This window comes from Chinchilla lanigera, unplaced genomic scaffold (genome assembly GCF_000276665.1).
Source record: "Chinchilla lanigera isolate Chin_1 unplaced genomic scaffold, ChiLan1.0 scaffold00005, whole genome shotgun sequence".
Classification (NCBI taxonomy): Eukaryota; Metazoa; Chordata; class Mammalia; order Rodentia; family Chinchillidae; genus Chinchilla; species Chinchilla lanigera.
Window position 1 is genome coordinate 14,865,792 of NW_004955406.1, and position 6,309 is coordinate 14,872,100.

Here is a 6,309-nt window from a genome sequence, read left to right on the forward strand (position 1 = left end):
CTTCTCCTTCTCCTTCTCCTTCTCCTTCTTCTTCTTCTTCTTCTTCTTCTTCTTCTTCTTCTTCTTCTTCTTCTTCTTCATCTTTCTCTTCCTTTTTTTTTTTTTGGTGATAGAATGTCACTATCTATCCCAGGCTGGCCTTGAAGTCAGTGATCCCCCTGCCTCAGTGTCCTGAGTGCTAGAATCACAGGTGAGCATCTCCTTTCTAGCCCTTCTCTCTCCATACTTACATTCTTTAAAGCTATTAACTTATTCTGAGAATATCAGCAGAATGAAGGATGGATACGAGCTCTTGGGAAACATCTGCAGACAAGGCAGAGGCAGTGCCTGTCTAGAAGAGGGGGTCACCTTCTCACAAGAAAGTGGACGTCTTGTGCTTGTCGGAATGACACACGGTGGGAGAAAGCAGGGGCTGAGAGTGTGAGCCTTCAGTGAGGGGCAGGTTTGATTGTCACCTGACAACTGAGCAAAAAGCCTATAGGAAAAGGTGAAGGAAACCTCAAATCACAAAATGTGTGAACTCCACACTGTTAAAAGTTTGATCTTTTTTATTCTGAAAAAGATCAAAAAAAGATGCTACATACTCTTGTAGCATATTTGAAAGTGCAGAGCAAAGGAAAGCTCTTTTACTTGAGACCTCCCCTTCTGGAGACCGGCACTGTTAACACTGAAGTATGTGGTCGCCTTTGTCTGTGTTCATAGGTGTCTTCCACATGGTCTCACCGCACTAAAACTCTCATCATTACCTTTCTTAAAAACCATCTTTTCACTGCTGCAGAGCCCGTGTGTCCAGCCTGGCAGGACAAGTGTGCGGGTGAGGGAACCAGGCACACGCTCTCACCTCCGTGCCTGCTCCTTCTTTCCCACTGCCTGACCGGCAAAGCCTTGTCTTGGTTTCCGACTAACCTTCCTCAAAGCCTCCAGCTCTCAGGAGTGCCCCTGAATTGAAGCATGGACTGTATTGCTCCTGAGGTTCTCAGAGAAGAGTAGCTGCCTTGGAACAATGTTTTTCCATATTTAACCTTAGAAAAGGTGCTGAACTATTGGTTGATATCTTGTCATTCTTTTTCTACACCACCCTTATTTGGGGGGCCGAAAGCCAAAGAACTACATTTTCCAGAATCCGTTGCTGGTGGTGCCCCGAGTTACAGCCCACCAGTGAGGGGCACCCACCTGAGATCTGGAGTGAGGAGAGGGAGGAGGGTTTCAGTGCTCCTCTGGCTCTGGAGGCCCACAGGTGGAAAGACCTGAGAATTTCCTGTGTGGTGCTGTACACAGCTGAGGCCATCGGAGGTGGTTTCTCGCAATTCTGGATTTTCTAAAAGGTAGAGGCAAACCTGAGCGCCGATCTGTGCATTCCCATCCCTCTCGATCTCCTTGGCATTCGTGCTTCTATTTTCCTAAAGCCTCACTGAATTCCCTCAGGGGCTACAGCTGTGTCCTGTGCCCCTTTATACCTTTGCGCTGGAACAGTGCCTTGCCTGGCTTAGTTCCTCAGGGCACATCTGCTGCTGCTGAGAAAGACATATGTCACTACTTTAGGCAAGCCATCTTGCTTAGCGGACACAGCTGTAATTTTTTAGTGATTTTACTTTCTCCTATACAGTGATTGATTGAGGATGTATGCAGTCACACACATGTAACAGAAGAGTATTACAGGACAGGTGAACGTCTGTCCCAGTACAGTCACCACTCAAAGAACTCATCCATACTTACTACATTATCTACCCCATCACCAGAGCTGTGTAAAGCCTTCACAGGGCTGGATGCGGAGGGAAATTCCTACAAACTCATACTTATTTGCTAAATGTCCAGCAGGGATCAGGCAGAGGTGCCAGGTGTTGGCATAACATGGTGACCGATGGTGAGAGCCGACCTAGAAATTAAGGTCAGTAATTTCGGTGTTTGGTGGATTTTACTGAGAGGAGGTGACACTGGTCATTCTCTACTTCAAGCCCCATTGCTGTGGCCCCGGCATGAATGCCTTTGAGGTCACCAAGGCTGCTGGGCCCCCAGTGCAACAGTAGCATTTATGGAAGGTGGGGCTGTGAACCAGGCCTGCGGAGGGTTCTCCCAGCGTGCAGCGTTTCCAGCCCGCTGGCAATGGTCAGGCTCTGCGCGGTCCTTTCTGTGTTGTCAGCTTCTCGCTCAGCATTTTATTTACAGAGGAAAGGTGACCTGGGAGCTAGTTACATCTGACCTAAATACTAGGAAGAAAAATATGTAAAAGCAAAGAAAATATTACTGTGACTATTAACAGGCAGGGCTGGATGAACTTTTACAACCAGACTAGAGCAGTATTCTGTGTCAGGCGGCAAAGTAAAGCATATGGGGGGATAGAGTAACATTTGAAAACTGTTTTTGATATATGAAGAAAAAGAAATTTAAAATCCACTGCATAACTGAAGGACAGTGGGAAGGTGGCCATCCCATGGGCTTAGCTAACATTTATCCAGGGCTTGCTCTGGGCCAGGCACTATCGCGGGCGTTATGTTAATGATTCATTTAATCCTCACACACACATGTAGTCACTGCTATGATCCCCATTTGAAAGCTCAGGCAATTAACACAGGACAGAAGAAGAGAGCTGTCCAAGGCCATATAGATAAGTAGTGGGACTAGGGAATGGACCCAGGTAGTTTGATCAAAATACAGGAAGCAACCAGGTCCTTACTTTTGAAATGGCTCCTGGTTCCAAATGAATTAGCCTGGTCTGCGTATATAAATATAAAGAAGTGATATTCTTAAGAGGGAGTTGTAAAGGGGGACTGTAGACATTTTCTATTATTATTATGATCTGAGATGGTAATGTGGAGGTCCTAACAGTCAGTTATTTCTTGGGTCTAGATTTTCCACCAAAGTGAGAACATGCTGTCCAACCAGGGGCCAGTATTGGTGTCTTCTTGTGAACTGCCACATGTATTCTCTTTGTCTCCAAGATGGTGGGGTCAGAACGTATAGATGGTAATGGAGGGAAAGACAGACAAAGCACCACAGCAAGAGGGCACATGGGCCTTTAAAAAAGCATATGGTGCAGGAAAAACATGATCTTGACTTTCTAGAAGCAGACGCTTGGAGGGCAGGGCCCAAACCTGTGAAAGTCAGGGAGAGTTAAAGGAATTAAGGAGAGAATAAAAACAAAACTATGAAGTCCCTTAGAAAATAAATCTAATAAAAGATGTATAAGATTTCTAGGAGAAAATTATAAGACTGTGTTGATAGAGGTTATAACAGGTGGAGAGATATAGTAAATGGAAAAAGCCCATGTTTTTTTTTGTTGTTGTTTTTTGTTTTTGTCTTTTTGAAACAGGGTCTCACTATGCAGTTCAGGCTGGCCTTGAGCTCACTTTGTAGCCCAGGCTGGTCTCTAACTCCCAATGATCCTCCTGCCTCAGCCTCCCAAGTGCTGGGATTACAGGCGTGTGCCCCCATGCCTGGCCTAAAAGCCCAGGTTTGTAGACAAAAGAATTCAATATTGTGACTGTGTCTATGATCTGTTTTACTTTACGAGAGTTGCCAAAACAAAGTATGGGTGGAACATTGCTAATCCAAAGATCTGAAATCCAAATGCTCTTAACATCTGATGCTTTTTAACTGTTGACCCTATTCCCCCAAATTTTTGAATTCTGGAGAATTTTGCATTTTCAGGTTAGGGGTGCTCATTGGTTAAGTCTATGTAAATGTTCCACATGAAAAAGACTAAAAAATCTGCAGCACCTCTGGCTCCAACCATTTCAGGCAGGGAACACTCAATGTGTAGCTCTGGCTCAGTGCAATACAAATTTATCTCATACTTCTACAGGCTGGGAGTTCAGGGTCTAGGGATCCGCAGGGTTGGTTCTTCTGAGCTCCTCTCAGTTTACAGATGGCCAGCTGCTTTCTGACTGTGTTTTCACATAAGCTTTCCTTGTAATAGAAGGACCCCAGTCTTATTGGGTTAGAGCCCATCCCACTGAGCATCCCACTGAAATTTAAGCTTTAATTACCCCTTTAACGATTCTGTCTCCAATTGCAGTAACATTCTGAGGTACTGGGAGTTAGGATTTCAACACATAAATCTGGGGAGCATTATTCAGCCTATAACTTTCTCTGAATTAAACTACAGACTAAGGCAATCCAACCAAATCCCAGTATGAGATTTGGCAGTCTGAATCTAACTGTATATGAAAAAATAATGGTCAAGCATACACTAAAATTTTCCTCAAAAAAAGATTGAGATGGCAGGACATGCCTGACAGGATACACAGACTCATGATGAAATAACATGATTAAGGCAGGGTGTATTGGTAGAGGAATCACAAACAGATCAGTAGGCTAGAATAGAGAATCCAGAAGCAAATCTATGCATATAAGAAAACTTGAAAAATGCAAGGTGACAAGGCCTATTAGAGAGGTAAACATTTCCTTCTGTATGGACACCTAGCTGTTTTAGCATCATTGATGAAATACAGGTATCCAGGTAGAAAAAAAAAAGCTGGGTACTTTCTTTGTACTCCAGACAAAAAAAACATTTCAGCTATATCATAACCCTAAATGTATTAAAGCAAAGCTCTGAAATCTTCACAGGAAAGTATAGATGACTATCTTCATGACCTCAGAATAGGAAAGTTTCTTAAATAAGCCACAGAAAAAATAAACCATAAAGGCAAAGGATGTTAAACTTGACCAAATTAAAATGAAAAACATCTGCATATTAAAATACCAGAAAGAAAGCTAATAGAAAAGTACACGTTAGGAGAAAATATCAGTAATGCAAGAATAGACTGTGTTCCATTCCAAAAAAGAGCATGTTATGACATAAAACCACTTTAAATCATTATTGCAGTTTGATAGCACCAGATATAAAGGTTGAAGTATCACATTTGTTGAGGGAAATCATTTCAAGCTTGTTATTCTCAAAATAAAAAATGTTAGAAAATACAAAACCAGGAAAAAAGCTATATTTAAGCCACATATAGACATGCAGTAAAAACATAAAGGTGTGCTACGGATGGTAATCCTATTTTCAGGAGAGCATTTCTCTCATGGAGGGAGGGTGACAGGATCAGAGAGCTATCAGGAGCTTTAACAGTGTTTAAAATAGTTTATTTCCTAAGCTGGAGAGGGACACAAGACTGCTTATCATACTCTTCTCTATACCATTTTGCATATCTGAAATGTTTCATGGTTTTATTTTTTTATTTTTTATTTATTTTGTTTCATGGTTTTAAAAGAAATCTCTCTCAGCATTAGCCTCCAGTGCAGATGGCTGGGTGACAAGGACTTTTCCTGCCCCTCAGCATGGCCCAGCCCATGCCTGGAAGGAGGGGTTGGAGAAAGGGTCGTCCTTGAGGCCGGTCTCAGGGTGGACCTGGGATAACAGGGCCGAAGGATTTGGAAGTGGGGCTCAGGAATGTCAGTCTGCAGAGGTGCCCAGTGGGACCCTGCCCCTCAGTCCCCAGGGAAAGACCCTGAACTCAGCTGTGGGGACCACAGAAGGCCTCAGATGGTGACCTAAGCAGTTCCACAGCAAGACCTTGTTATTACTCCTGGCTTTGCCCTGTGTGGATGGATGATAGGGTCGCTGCAGCGCAGCTCCGCTGTAATCCTATCCTCTGAGAAAACGACAATTAAAAAAACAAAACAAATCCCAAAACATGAGCTATTAGGGAGACTCAAACTTGGGTTAAGAGAGAAAAAAAGCAGAAACAGCAAGGCCTGGAGGAAAATGTGACGGGGAGGCGGTGGCCCAGAGGGTAAAGAAAATGATCGGATTTTGTAACAGTTAGTTGTCTTCAGGAGAGGCGGGGGTTGGGGGGGGTGGCGGGATTTTCACCCTGGAAGTTTGAGAGATGCTGTGACACCTTGGACGTGGTATGACACAAAGGAACCTCTTACCCCCAGAACCAATTCAAGCTTCCTAGGCTGGGCTAGAACAGCTAGTTCTCCAGGGAGAAAAGCACTTTACTGATATTCATGGTAGAAATACTCCCATAAAGCCTTGCTATTATTATTATTTTTCAGTACTGGGGTTTGAACCCAGGGCCTTTGCACTGAGCTACATCCCAGCCCTTTTTAATTTTGAGACAGGGTTTGGCTGAGTTGCTAAGTTGCCCAGGCTGAGGTTGAACTTGGGATTTTCCTGTTTCAGCCTCTCAGAGTGCTGGGATTATAGCATGCACCATCATGCCTGGCTCTAATAATGCCTGATTGTTATATTACCCTTGTGATGTCACTGCATGTCAGGCTAATTTGCTTTGAAAAGCCCACACAGGCTTTTGATGTACCACCGCAGTTTCCTTCCCAGCAGGATGGCAGCTCCCGGCTTGA